The following is a 15,897-nucleotide window of genomic DNA, read 5'->3' on the forward strand; positions in this document are numbered from 1 at the left end:
CATTTCAACCGTTGTTGACTTTGTATTACTTAGTATACTTAGTATTGATGGAAGAATCATTTCTGCTTATCTGCTTATCTCCTTGTTGTTGATATATTTAGGAGCAGTTTGAGACACCAGCTCTAGGTGAGGACTGGGGCTATTTTAAATGTGAGCTCATTGTAATTTAAAGCGTAGGGCTCAAGCAAAGCTAGATTCCTCTGTGCAGCTGACGTTTTTACACCTTAGTTCAGAGACTGGACGTGCCCTTCACGCTGTATAACTAAAGTACCATTATAGAGCAGTGAACAATGACTGATTCCTAAATAACTGTTATCAAAATGTTAAGAAAAATACCCTTTGAGAATGAATGGTTACATCAGCAACTCCATAGGAATAGGTGAGCCATACTTCTTTCTGTTTTTTTTTAAACATTGAATAAGTGAACTGAAAAAGGTTTTTTTCAGTAAGAGAACACAAAGATGAGAGAGGTACAAAAAGGATAGAATTGTTCTGAAGGACGTGAGAGCTACCAATGACAGAGAGTGAGTGACATTTGTTGACCATACTGATTTGACCCCCACCCCCTCAGCACTGCGCTATCACTCTGATACATTTAACTTTCAGTGTTGTAACCCTGTGCTAGAGAGCCGTAGGCTTATTATTCTGTACAAATGTGCTACATTTGGTGTTCATTATTGAATCCACTTCTCTTTTTCTGTGCTTTCATTGCCCCTAATAGACCTGGAGACAAATGTGGTGTACTGTATGTGGGTGGATGTGTGTGTGTGTTTCTGGGCATGTGAGTTTAACACCTGGCAGGAAGAAAGAAACATCAGCCGCACAAATACTCTGCAACGCTGAAGGTACAGTGACCTTGGAAAAATAAAGATTCAGAATGATAAAATAAAATGTTTTAGAAACTAATGTTGGAAAAAGGCTTTTTAAAAGGCATTTTCAAATATGATGAATGTAAAGATTAGAAAAGATTCCAATTGTTATTCATCAGGGGACAATTTTAACACTCCATTTTTGGTTTTACATAAACTGTTTGTTGACTTTGAGCTGAAACAGTACAGTTCACAATGCAATTCATCATTTAATAACTCTCTTATTAATTGTAATTAATGTCTCAATTACAAATCGACCCATATGGTTTATTTTAGTACAGTTAATTTCTTACAAAAAGTTTGCATTGGGTTGAAGTTAATAATGTACTTTGTTCAGAGGTAATAACTACAGTAACTGTGGAGCTCACTACTGCTCTTCACTCTCTGTGCACATGATTGTGTTGCCAGTGGTCCAAACCAATTCTTCATCAGATTTTCTGATGATTCAAGTTTTCCCTGATGAATGATAAGGATGACCCTGACCTGTAACACTGTGTTTAGTTTAGTTGCACAGTATGACCAGAATGCTTTTACTAAAAACATGAAAAAAATAAACTTTAATCTTAAACAGGATAAATATACTTCCTCAGTCATAATTCATAATGAGTCCATTAAGCAAGTTACAGCCTATACTGTACATATCTGGGAATATACAGAGATGTTAATCTGTCTTGGAAGGCACATCCTGACTATTTGTAATAAAGTAAAACAGCGAATTTATATTTTTCTTGGCCCAACCATTCTGTTCCTGTACTTCCCTGTATTGATCCAGCCTGCTGGTGTGGCAGTGCAGCATGGGAATCCACTAGACACACTGTATGGTTGGGGTAAAAGAGCACTTCTTTTATTGAGAAAGAGAGTTTTAAAAGGAGAATACTCCCATGAATGAAATGCAAAAAATAACTATAGAAAATAATACCTCGAGATCTGGTATTCCATCTTTAGCATCTTGCTCTTTCTTGTTGCAGCAGAGCCCTCTCTCCTGTAGTGTGCTCTCCAGTTCAGTCATCCTCAGTCCTCTACTATCCCCTTATTTGGAGAGAAATAGGTCTGTGAACAGAAGTACCACAACTCAGGCTCATAAGATTTGAACTACTGTAACTGTGATCACTTGGAGGACATAATGTTCTGGCATCATGACATTAAACATGAACATTTCTCATATGAACATTTAGCAGATGTTGAGAGAGACACAGGGGTGTGTAACTGCTATCACTGCTCAAGCAGAAAGACAACGATGGATGCAACTTCATTTTGGCAGCACCCAGCTCAAACTATATACAGTAATTGCTTTGATCCCTTCTTGGATAAATTGATACTTAATACTACACTTGACAGCAAACCAAAAGAGCAGCATTATTTTCATAAGATAGCTTATTATGATAATACAACCAAATCATTACCATTTTCATTTCCATTGTAACCATTATCATTACCACTTATATACAAACACAGTGGTATGTAGATTAATCTCACAGTCATAGCTGATAACTTTAGTTATATATTTCTCCAGCTTCAGAACCAGCACAATAGACCCAAACTGCAGCAGTTCCAAAACAGCAGCACAGAGGCACATTCCACTGAGACTGAGCACCGCTAATGTGCATCACTGGCTGAAACATACAGTACAACACAGTAGCTCACCTCCAGAAGGAGGAGGATGTGGAGCTCTGATTACCTCTTTGATGGATCACAGCTTTGCAGATGGAATCAAGCAGTTCATTTGGCAGGATTGTTGTCAGGAAAGGCCAGACAGGCATTCATGGCACTACCAGTAACAGAAAGCCAGAAATCACCTGTTTGCCAAATATGAAGCCAGTGAAAAGATTTGCTTGGTACAACTCTTGTTACTGCAATAAAGAGAGATACACCAAAGGAATTGTGTAACTGCATGTAGGACCTGATTTTACTCAACTAATCCACAGGAGCAATGGGAGGATTTACCATTAGAGCTGGTCCGGGGCATCTGCAACCCCAGAGCATGTGCCTAGTTTAAAGTACGCAACACACCTACTGCAATGGAGGCTTATTGCTGGACTGAGACCTTTCTAGCAGCACATGAATAAGAGAAGAGCTCCAGCTTCAGGAGTTCAGCTGCTCACTACACTGCTGAGTGTGTGGGAGCAGGTGGTTTAAGAGAATAATCCTAATAATAGGGTTAAAGGTACTGGTAGGAATACAAGTATAAACTCTTACTGGACTGTGTATGCAACAGCACTAGAAATCGGGTTATTCTGGTTTTAAGTAATTCCAGAGGTTTTTGCATTGTGCAGCCTTAATACAAAATATCAGGAGATGTTCATCTGTAAATGAAGGGACCGGGTACCAATTACATGTCTATAATTCTGCAGAACACATATATTGCCTTAGTAATTAAAAACATTCAGAGTACAGCCAGGAAGTTTGATTTCTTATAGCGAATTGATTCATATTCAAACAATCATTCGTAATGTTACAAATTATAGGAAAAGCAGTTAAATTAAAATGAACCTGAGCTATAGGCAGAATCTTGTGTCCAAGGCAGGTCAGACCAAGGTTGAGAGTCTATCTTCTTCAGCATGGAAAGAAATGTAGCTTGAGAAACAAAATCAAATCTTTGTTAAAATCTTAGAGAAAATGTAATACAGTAACATCTTTAAATAGTATAAGTAATAAAATATAGTAAGTACAGTATAATACATTATATTGTCTGGGTTTGTTTTTCAGGGTTTTTGGAAAAAACAGCAATTCATAAATGAGAAGGAAAAATATTGCCAATTTACACTCATTTTGTTATACTGATTTAAACAACCCCCATTATTGTAGTAGTTGAGGCAGTAAAAAAGCAATGCAACAGTAAACGTAAAAAAAATAACTCCAAAAGGTGAATTTATTAATGGAGAACTAACAAAACTGCTACATTTTCTAAATTGTTATTTCTAAAATAGTTATTAGCTGAATTAACAGTGGGAACAAAAAACGAATAACACTGCATTATGTCATCACATTTTGTCATTTCTGTACTTTGTGGCATATGTTCATTCAACAGCTGAAACAGCAAGATAAAATTACAATCATCTGCAGTCAGTTCAATTCAAATGAGCTTACACACAAATACATTAAAGTAAAAGGCTTTTGTAATTTTAACACAAACAAAACACCTATAATTACTGATAGAAGCAGCTTGACATTTTTAAATAAATGCAGCCTTTGAAAATCAAAATTACATTTAAAGCTCAGTAACCTCAATAATTGTGCCAATCTATGTACATCTATAACAATACTATATGTAACATTGTTCAGGTAGGAAAATAAAAGTTTACTTATATTATTCCACTCAATATATAATATATAATATGACAAAAATGATATCTTGAGTCTCATGGCTTTTAGATTACTTATCTAAAATATAGAGAATATACATTACAAATATGAGCAAATTAAGATGCATAAATTGAGAACTATATATGCATTTTGCATTTTTCACCCCTTATATTCCTATGCAATTGCCTTCGATTACAAATGTGTTCTGCAATGCATGCCTGTTGCTTGAGGAGCTCCAACATGCTTTCAGAATTTGACAGAAGGAAGGCCCCAAGATTCTGGCTCTGATAAAGTGGTACTCCCCCAAGTTCTCCAATCACAGGTTTGAGCCTGGGTCATGTCACGAGTCACATACCGAGTTGTTTGTGACCTAAAAAAGTTAAAAGCTCAAAGGTGGGTTGATGGAGTCTGCCTATAACCTCTTCTTTTCTCTTGGGAATCGTGTTCCAAATGGGTTAGGGGGGCCAACAAAATAGTGATTCTAAAATTTGGAAAAATCAAAACTACAGAATATCTCCTGTTCTAAATAGAATCCCATCAGCACTGGACACTAACTGTTACAATGTGTAGAGAAAGTCTACAAGTCCTTTCAAAAGTTCCACCTTTTGTCATCTCATGACCTAGAATTAAAGTGCAAAAAAATAATTATTTTCAATAATTTACATACCCTGCCATACAACTTAAAAAATATCCTATATTGGTTTTCAATAAATCTAAAATAAAAGCTGAAATAGCTTGGATGAATAAGAGTCCAACCCCCAGAATAAACATTCTAAATTAGCTCAGGTGTATCCACTGACTTTCAAAATCAAACACCAAGTTAATTGGCCTCCACCTGTGTTAAATTGCAGTGATTCACATGATTTCAGAATGAATTCAGTAGTTCCTGTAGGTTCCCTCTGCTGGGAAGTGCATTTTAAAGCAAAGACTGTACTGTGAGCACCAAAGAGCTTTCAAAGGAACTCTTGGACAAAGTGATAGAAAGGTACTGATTAGAGGATAAGTATAAAAAAATTAAAAGACCTTGATGATTCTTTGGAGCATGAGGAACATGATTATTTAGAAGTAGCAGATGTATCACACCACCCAAACCCTGCCTGCTGTACATCAGACTGCCCCACCCAATTGGATGACCAAGCAAAAGGGGGACTGATCAAAGAGACTGCCAAACAGTCAATGGCAACTTTGAAAGAGCTGCAGGCAAGACTGGTCAAAGTGTGTATGTGGCAACTATATCCCAGATGTTCCACAAATCTGGTCTATATGGCAGGATGAAGACCAAGAAGTCATTATGGAAAAAAACCCAACATCAAAGCATTTAAGTTTTTCACCTTTCAAAAGGAAGACCGAAGTTCTCCTTTCAGTGTGATAATGACCCAAAACAAACAGCCAAAGATAGCAGCTCCAGTGGAAGGATTTAAAAAGGACTTGAGTGGCCCAATCAGAGCCCCAACCTTAATTGAGAAATTTAAGATTTGTGGCATGACTTGGAGATTGCTGTCCATCAATGTTCCATAAGAAAATTGGAAGAGGTGGAACAGTTTTGTAAAGAAGAATCATCAAATAATGTTCAGGTGATGAAAACTTACCCGATTATGATTTATGATTTTACAGTTTGTATTTTAATATGTAATACTTTCCCAATAGAATCATTTTCCCCTTAAATGTGTGGGGTATGGTGTGTAGAGAAAAAGACGCACACTGACGCAACAAAATATGAAACAACAATCAAGGGGACTAGACTTTCTATAGCCACTGTACAGCAGTACTGGATATGACACACACAGTAGCATCAAAAGCAAGAGTTTGCTCTAATTATTAGAGTGCTAAAAACTCAAATTATACTTTGCTTTTTGACATATTTAATACTTGGTCAGTAGATTAAGTAAATATGTCTAAATCTGAGCTGTTCCTCCTTAGTCCTGTTGCAGGCAGTTTCTATACTTTCCATAATTTCTATTAAAAATAATTCAGTTATTTTGGAATTGCCATCTGTTCATCTCTGCGCTCAATCATTAAGGAAAATCATTTGATATTGTTACAGAGAATTGAAGCAGGCGGGGGCAAAACCAAACACCAGAACACAGATGTTAGTGCATTTATTCCTGCAAGTAACTGAATCACTGATAAAGCTACTCAAAATATTTGATATTTACCATATATGATGACATTATAAAATCATACAGAACTTTTAGCTTATTAGTATGATCTATAATAAAAGGGACCATGATCTTGACATATGTAGTAATTAAATTTAATGGAACAATGTGGAGGAGATTTAAGTATTTTAAATTGTCGACAAATTCAATGCACCCTTGAATTTATCCAATCTCATGCAGAAGCGGGTAAGACTCAGTCTCAACACAATAAGTGCATTCTGTCTCCATGGAGCTCCAAGCACTTTTATACATACATTCCGAACGTGCCCTGGAGTTTTCCCTTTCCGGAAACAAGCTGCCTCCACACTTGAGCATATTCAACTCTTGAATTTTCCTTCGTTCTGACTGTACATTGTAGCTTTTTTCACAAAGGATTTTGTTAGTAGGTGTTACAGCCACAAGAAGCTCATTGCCCTGCACTGGTTTCCTACTCACTTGCCATCCTGGTGACAGTGGTACCCATTATTTCCCCAGACAAGCATGCTTCCTTTTCTTCAATGTGGAAGTTAATGTGTTGTTAAAATAAATTATTAATCACATTAAAAGCCTTTTGGGGTATGGCTGTACCTCATTTCAAATCTTATTATCAGACTTTTATAGTGGGAGTTTAAGACATGATTGGATTCCAGATCATCCTCAAGGTGCCCAATAGAGGACGCTTTAAGCCACTTAGATTCCAGTAATTTTTTATTTTTGGTCCTCAAGGCAAGAATCTTTTATTTTTGAATTAAATAACTATACATTTAGGTAAAAGTCAACCACTTTCTTGGCAGCATCTTAGCCTTTTACTTACTCACTCTGGTCTATAAGAAATATCCAGGCTCTTGACGGTGTCCTGGGAGACAAAGGCCTGTGCACACTACTCTTACTCACTTGTTACAAGGTTCCTATTCTACCAACTCAGACTCGGTTTTACCTATGTTTCTATATTTGCCTTTTCTTTACCTAAACTAAATCACTTTCTAATTACCTCTATATGGGTTAAGAGACTAGAAAAGCAGGATGATAGTCCTGAATTGGATGTGATTTAGAATAATAGGTTACTACAGGAACAAAGTATCACACCGTCCAATACACATCGCTATCAATCATCAGACACTATTTTTTCTTCTCAGGTCTATCCATCCATCAGTCCAGTTTCTAAACCCTTTCTCCAATTCTGAGTCACAGGGGAGCTGGAGCCAATTCTGGCAAACAATCGGAGTAAGGAAGGATTCAGCTTCTACAGGACGTCAGTCCTTCATAGGGCACACACAGATACAAACACACTCAAATCAGGACCAATATTCCAAGAAGCTAAGTAACCTACCAGTATGTCTTTGGACTGTGGGAAGAAACCAGAGCACCTGGGAAAACCCAAGCGAACATGGGGAGAACATGCAAACTCTACAGAGATAGTACCCAAGGTCCAGAATTGAGCACAGGTCCCCAGCACTGCAAGGGTTTATAAGGTTGTCTGGGTTAAGATACTCTTAAATTACTCTTGTTCGGTTGTAGAAATTATTCTTATTAAAATCAGTACAGGCTAGATACATTTTTCTAATTGGAAAAATAGCTCAACACTATCAAAACCTTTTTCTTCAGAAGAAGGTTAATTCACTACTTCCCAATTTTGTACAATTTTGTTTTCAAAATTAATACAAAAATGTAAAAATCAGACTTAGATCTGTTTTCTATTTATTTTACCTGAATAGAATGCAATTGTAACCTTTAAGAAGCTCATTGAAAGAAGTCTCATGGGATTAAGATGAGTGGTCATAGTAGTTTACATCTAATCCATGCACCACACTGGCAAAACCTGGTATGAAACATCCCCATTTCTGGTAACGTACCTCGAGCACCTTTGCATATGAAAACACTTCACTCATATGTGAAAGCACAGATGTAAAAAGGATCTGGCTTTATTCACACTTGTAGAACAGAAAAAAACAAAAGCCTATCTCATCTGCCAGGCTCTACCTGGACATCTTCAATCCTTGTATATGAAAACACTAGGGCTGCTGAGCTGATTACTGGCTCCAAAACTCAAGTCTCTCACTGAGATCAAAAGAGAATCGCTCACAGTTTCATGTCCCTAAGCTCTTTGATAGTTCTTTTCCTTATCTGTTCCATATTTCCACTGAAAAAAGATTGACATTTCCTGGTGATGAAGACTTGTGGGGAAATTATCCCTATAACAAGAACTGTTGACTGTTAAGTAGTATCAATTACAGCTCTTCGTAACAGACATACTCGCTAAGTTGACATGAGGAGTGTTTTGCACAAATGAAACAGCATGTACTGGAAAACCAGAAACCAAACACCTGAGATAGATATCTAGCTTTTTCTCTTGAAGTATCTATGTAATTACTGTTTACAACATGTAAGAGAACTGAGCCTGAAATTTATACTCCCATGAATATAAAAAAATATTTTCAAGATGGGCACATTCAAAACAAAAACACAAGTGAAAAATACAGGGAACTTCATTTGATAATGAGATAAGGAGGCACTTTTTTTACAATTAGGATCTTAGGAGTATGTTGTTGAAACTAAATCCCTGCCTTTTTTGCAAGAATACTCTAGATGAAATCCTCTTACCAGTTAGATACTAAATATCAAATGAGCTAGATGGCTGAATGGGCTTCTCTCATTTGTAAGCTTTATGTTCTTCTAAAAGATTGGGCACAAGCATCAGAGATTTGTAGAATGCATGTGAATTTTATACCCAGTGTAATAGGGTGGTTCAGACAAGATGGTAGTTCTTGAGGGATGATTGGTTGGGTTACATTTAAGACCAAGAACCTGAAGCAAACAACAGTTATTAACCTGTTATCTCAGGTGGCATCTCAGAGGTGGTTCCATCAACAGTTAATTGGCATTCATTAGCAATTAGCAATCTCTCCTGTGCTTCTCCCGAGGAAGGAGAGGGGGTGAGATGCGTCGTGAGACAACTGGGGAAACAAACAGTTTTGCGCCAGGTTGCTCCGTTCTCTCCTCCAGAACCAACAGAGGTTTCGAGCTCTGCTTAACCTGTTTAAATCACCTCCACACTATGTAGAAAACGCACTCTGAATTTCCCGGAAATTCCCAGAAAGGAAACAGACCGAACTAATGTCTGACATAAATGGAATGTCAGGCTCAGGCACTTAAGGAAAATTAATTTAGTTTTCTTAGAAGAGAGAAGAGTTCAGGGGGATCTGACCATGATATTGAAATCCTGAAAAGTACCAATGCAATCAATCCAAGGGGTACATTTGAGATCAAATAACATCAGTGCAGGGAGCTGGGGACACAAGTGTACAATAAGATAGGAATATTCAACGCAGAAAACAGAAGACACTTCTTTACACAAATGGCTGGAAAGCTGGAAAAGATCCTTTAAGAAATGGCTTGATAAGAATGTGGAATCATTACAGGCCAAGCATGTAAATGAGCAAGACAGGACAAATGGCCACCACTGTTATGTTCTGTTCTTGGCACAGTGTAAGCTTAGCACTATTTCTGTTTTTTTTCAGGTCTAATTGAAAGATCCTGAGAAGTGGAAATAGGGATCTCTTTGCTTCTTGCTGGTACTGTGGAATAGTCTGGCAACAGCTGATAGAATACAACCTTCTTTTCCATGGTCTCTGAAGAGTTAGAATTGGAACATTGGGAACAGGTGTGCATTAGCTGCTGGGCAAATGCTCCAGGCCAGCTGTTCTCACTCACTAAGTTCAAAACACTGTGCCTTGGTTGCTCAAAAAAGTCCCCTGCATCCTCATGGCTCAGTTTTTGTGCCACTGCCTATGCCTCCCAGATGAGAAAGGGACCTAGCCAATGTACCCAGGTGGACTTCCACCTCCTAAGAACTTGGGCTTTGTGCTCATATACATGTATTGTGACAAATACTTCTGGGTCTTGTTCCGGACTCTCCTTGAATTCATTTCACCTCAGGCAGGTTCTGCTTTGGCTTCTGATGGAGCTAATAAGCCTTCTGACACTCCCACAGACTCCAGTAGCCTTCTGTTTTGCACAACCACTTCTTTCTGCAAGACTTCTTTCCATCAGCTTTCACTCCAGACCTTGATTGTGTTGAAGATGGCTGAGCCCTGAATTGCAAAATGCTTAACATGGGAATTCACTGGACTCATCAAGATAGAAGAAGCACTTTTTATTGAGAGATTTTTACAGGGGAAAGTACTCCCATGAATGAAAAGGAAAGAAATTTATAATAAAGTTATTCTAGGAGAAGCCTATCTGGAATTGAAGCTCCTCCTCTTACTTCTCTCTTGTTTCAGCAGAGTTCTGTGTTGTGCAGGTGCTTATACCGTACCTATGACGATTGTAAAGTATCAGAACATTTATAATCGGCCAACAATGTCTGATGTTTGTCAGCCCTGTCTTATTGTTTTGTGAATGAGTAAATTTAATTTAATTTAATTAATTTTCTTGTTCTTGCCTTGCCGTGTGGGCGGGCATGCTTTGCTTGGAAGCCACCTTCCTTAGATTTGTTTTAGGTTTCATTCACACAGATTCAGTTAGCAGTAAGGCTGCTGTCTGAACCCAAGGATGATGTGGGAAGGGGTGTTTGTCATGATCTAGTTCCTTTATGTCTATCATAGGAGCTCTGTGTTTATTCTTATTTATGTTTAATCAATAACGTTTCTGGTATGTAGGAACTGGTTGGTTTGTTATTTCTGTTGTGAAGCCACTTAAACATTGTGATGACATGGATATATAGCCCCACCATGTGGGTTACATACTGTATGTATCTGCCATCCAGGAGATTAGGGGATTTAAATCCTTAGCTTTGGTTCTTTCTGGGGAACTTTATTTCAGTGAATTAACACTGTTTGTAGTGTCTCGGTAATGCCCTTACCAGGAAAGAGCTCAAGCATAGCCTTTTCTGGTACCTTTTGATCATATTTCTTTGTAGAAATTTAAATCACAGTTTCTACCATTTTCCCTTACAAATTAGGTATAGAAAATTAAGTATTAATTATTTTGTTTACTACCTTGTTTATTGAAGAGGGCAAAGCCTTTGCCCTTGCCTCTGTGTATAACAAAATGTGCCATTTTGTTGTAAGACATTGTTGTTCTCTTTTTATTTTGGGAAAATACACCTTCTTAGGAGCACAGTGTCATCCTTTGGATGACAGACCTTCAAAACCTTCACTTTGGAACAACATCACTACATCTTCTCTCTTGTTTCACTTTCTCTTGCTCTCATCCTCATCCCTTTAGTCCCCATACTTGGAGAGAAATAGATCTATGAACATAAAGAATTGAAGTAAACCTCATAAAGTCTTCATCTATAGCAGTTGTGATCACCCTGGGGGGTTACCTCTAGAATGGGCTCACGACTGCTATTGTAATATTGCTCCCTGGGGAGGTTAGTGATTTGCTGGAATTCTTTCATTAAAGTTCCTTACATAAAGTACAAATACAACTAACCGAATACTGTATTTAACCCAAACCCACACAGCCACCCAGCTAGCAAAGAGCTGGTGAGGCAATCTGAAATACCTCTCCCCGCTGCCTGTTGCGGAACAACAGCAGTATTCAAGCAGTGAACTAATGGCTGTGGGGGCCTTAGAAAAAGAATTAGGATTCTCTTTGTAGTATAATTTCATATTTTCTCCACATTGTAAGCAGGAAGTGGGATGGTGTGCAATTTTCTTTGATGTTTCTTTCAAATGTCCTTATTCGTGATGATGAGGTTGAACTAAGGAAGTTAAGCTTTACAGAGTTAACACATATTTAATGTATTATGTATCCTTTTGCTCTTTCGTCTAATCTGTTTAATCCCTTTTTATATTACAAATTTTCCTTTGTCTCTGCCTTAGTGTTGAAGTAGGGGGGTTTGTACTTCCATTAATTCCCTTCCATTAATTTTGCTGCAATAGCAAAATTTCTTATTGTGTTTCTTAGCCCTTAACATAGCTGTTTTGACTTGTACTTGCAGTTTATTTGGCCATGATCTCTTTCCTAACATGCTTTGTTTAATCTTATATTTTATTGTTCAGTTCATTTAACCATTTTCCCTGGCTTGGATCTTTTTCTTTAGGGATTAGTATGTTCTGGGCTATGGCAATCCCTGTGCCTGCTGGGTCAAACTCCAGCTCACTGTCACCTTGTGAGGATATAGCTGTTACTGAAAATGGACAGAGAGATGGATTTGTCTATTTTATTTTTGTGGCTTGTGTTAAGGTCAAACCTCTAATTCTTTTTCCATTCTAGACTGTTTGTTCTGAGAATATATGCTTTTGAAAAACCTCCAAGCAGACCCGGTATAACTAGGGCTCCCCTGAATGCCCCAGTACTGAGCTCCTGTCCTTTAGATGAGGCTTGAAGCTGACATCCTGACTACTTGGTGATTGAAGATCTCAGGCTGGTTTGTAAGACTAAGAGTAGTTTACCCTGTTTCAAGGTTTGCATAGTCCTACCTCCCTAATCCCTTTCCTCTTAAATCAAATGGTGAAGTTTGACATGTCTCTGCCTGTTTTTCTATCTTACTTGCCTTTAAGTTTGTCCCATATGTAAGGTGTTTTGGTATTCTTTGGGATGAGAACTAATGTTTCATTTCCAGAACCTTTATTCAAAATACTAGTCATCCTGACATTAAACATTTGCTGTTTATATTTGTTTAAAAAATTGTTGAACATTACAGTGCAATCTTGAATGCTGTATCAGGGTTAACTATTTTGTAAAATAATGATGCAAAATTTCTGTTTTTGTGGTCATAATTTCTAATGTTTTTAGATTTTCACCCAAACCAGCAAAGAGTTATATCTCTGATATCCAGCATCTTTTAATCAGGTGTAATACCCACTAACCCATTTGTTTTTACTTCTTGGTGTGGGGATTGGTACGAAAGTTGTTTTTCTTCTTGAAAGGTTATCGGGAAGAAAAGCAATCCTGCCCTCTAGCGTTTTATTTAAACTTGTTTTCTGTGGCTTAATGGTGTTCGGGTTTTATTTTGAAGCAGACTGAAGTCATTGACGCAAAATCTTTAACTGCCTTTCAAAATTCACAAATAAAAAGGATCATAGTAAAACGAGACAAAATGTGTTATCTTCTACAGAACTGTATGAAGCGAAAAAAGCAGCTGGCTCATGTCTTTGAAATAAACCTAATCAAACGTTATGATTTTTAGACATTATTTTACACATTATTTAGACATTATTTAAAATGATAAAAAATCCAAATCTATACTCTGATAATGATAAGTTATAAATGTAAAGAATTGGGGAAAAAGAAACACGTGCGTTGGCCGGGAATCGAACCCGGGTCAACTGCTTGGAAGGCAGCTATGCTCACCACTATACCACCAACGCCGGCCGTTTCTGATGGGAAATTTTCCTCCTAATATATATAACATAGATGACTAATCTGATCGTCACCCTGTTGAAACCGTGGTCCAGCAGGAAGGTCAGAAATGAACAAAATCAGCTGAGACCAAAGCATATACACTATGATAAAATCTGGTATGCTTTAACTATTATGGAGAAAGTACATGTAAAAAAAACATCCTGTTTCACGGTAACAAGTTCTGTGTGCACTCACCACAGGGAAATCCGTAAACAGCTTTTTCTGCCAAAATCAGGCTCTTTTCAGCTAATTTCTCCATTTCTTATTTTCGTGTATGCCACTATTAGTTAGAAATGCTTATATATATATAAAAAGATCACTGATGTAAAAAAAAGTGGATTGTATGACTTGGTGGAAAAAATAACTTCAGCTAATAACAAAAGTTATTAATAACTTCACCTAAATAACGTTTCTGTTTGCTGTTGGTACTGTATTGTACTGAAAAGATAACCCTTTACAAAATCTCGTGTGTAGGTAGTTTCCGTAGTGTAGCGGTTATCACGTTCGCCTCACACGCGAAAGGTCCCCGGTTCGATCCCGGGCGGGAACAATGCTTTTTATTTTAATTAAAAAATAATCACAATCACGAAAATCAAAAAAAAAAATCCACACGTCAGGTTTAGAGGCCTGAAGTATTAAAACCACTTTGTGCTTGGAAGATGGTTGTGATGAGATGAGGTCTGTTCTTCTATGCACTTACAGCCTGGACAATAGTTTGACTGTGTATGCTGTGGTATTTGCTTAATATTACTTTGGAATTTATTCTGGATTTCAGCTATTGATTTTTTGCAGGCATTAAAGGAAATTTTCCTGGATTTTCGTTGGTCACTGGGAGGTAGAGGCCATTTCAGTGAGGTCTAACAGAACACTGTTTGGAACTGAAGAGAGTGCTAAAGCCAACCAAAATGCTACTGTACTCAGGGATTCCATTAATTCTCTGGTGTGGCAGGAGGAGGAGGAGGTGTGCCTAGCTGTGGCAAAGATCTGATTCAGGAATGTATTGCTGCTGGGATTTTTAATGTGATGGAGACGGGACTGTGCAACATGTGAAGTAGGCTGCTTGGGATTGTTTTTTTATACTCTTCTGATTAATGAAGACTGATGTGTTCTTTTTTTATGTCCATTGTGGACATCCTTTTTCTTTGTTCCCTTTTTTTGGAAGATGAGAAAGAATTTACCTTTTTAAAGGCAGTATACAAAATAAGATAATAATTGTCCACTCTGCCACCTGCTGGTCTGTGGGTGGTTCCTTTTGAATGCTGGTAATTAGTTCAACTGGCCACAGGATCAGTGACAACACGATGATGCCAATTGCACTGAACAGCAGTGTTATAGACAGTCACCTTTTAAAACTGAAACTACATGAAAAAGTCTATGGGAAATTAGCTCACGTCATACTGGAAATTGTTTTCTTGTTTCCATACATGAGGGAGTTCATAGATGATGCAGGCAAAACATTGACACGGTGCATTGAGCTCCTGGAGAAATGGGATTACAAAATGTCTTTTAAACTGTTGTCAGTGCTCACTCTGGACATTGTGAAATGGACAGATTTGTAGGCCTTAGTGACAGCTCTTTACATTTGACATTGAAGTTTACAAACCTTATGAGGAATACCATGTTATACTTCAAATGCAATACAAGATTGTCTCAAGTGAGCAAAATGTAGATCTGGGGTGGGTGCCGGCATTCAGATTAATGGAGCAGTTGTAGACCAAAAAGAGAAATACACTGAGCAAGAATCTAGTCAAGGCTGAACTTCAGCTTGTGCTGAGTTCTACATGTTTCTGAATTAGAGTCTAGAATTATTTTAAATAGCAAGAGGCCAGGAGAAGTACAGACACCAGAGGAATAGAGGTAGAAGCAGGTGGACACTGAGTGTTAAGGTAAAAGTAAACATCATTTTGATTTTTAAGATAAGCCACAGGTAGTTACTGATGGCCCAAATATTAGATTTTACTGTCGGTTTCCTAGCTTGACATATAAATGATATGCCTAATATTTACATTAATAGCTATTTACCTTTGTTTATTGAGGAAATTGTCACACTGGTGCAATGCAATCTCCTAGAATGAACCTGGTCAGAGTTGGCAACTCTATGGTCAAATATTTTGTTACATCCATTATTTTAAACAATCTACAATATAATTGTTCACCATTCCATTATTTCAGTAAGAATATTTCAAACTGTAAGAAAGCCTGTAATATTATCAATTTTAAGGCATATATTTTTT

At 37.5% G+C, this 15,897-nt stretch overlaps 2 non-coding genes across 2 annotated transcripts; one reads left to right on the plus strand and one right to left on the minus strand.

The window, feature by feature from the left end:
• Positions 1–13,557: 13,557 nt before the first annotated feature.
• trnag-ucc (transfer RNA glycine (anticodon UCC)) lies at positions 13,558–13,629 on the minus strand. Its single transcript has one exon. It is a non-coding gene; the product is annotated as a tRNA-Gly (tRNA).
• Positions 13,630–14,140: 511 nt separating this feature from the next.
• On the plus strand, positions 14,141–14,213 carry trnav-cac (transfer RNA valine (anticodon CAC)). Its single transcript has one exon. It is a non-coding gene; the product is annotated as a tRNA-Val (tRNA).
• Positions 14,214–15,897: the final 1,684 nt, after the last annotated feature.

This window comes from Atractosteus spatula, chromosome 28 (genome assembly GCF_055471065.1).
Source record: "Atractosteus spatula isolate fAtrSpa1 chromosome 28, fAtrSpa1.hap1, whole genome shotgun sequence".
Lineage (NCBI taxonomy): Eukaryota > Metazoa > Chordata > Actinopteri > Semionotiformes > Lepisosteidae > Atractosteus > Atractosteus spatula.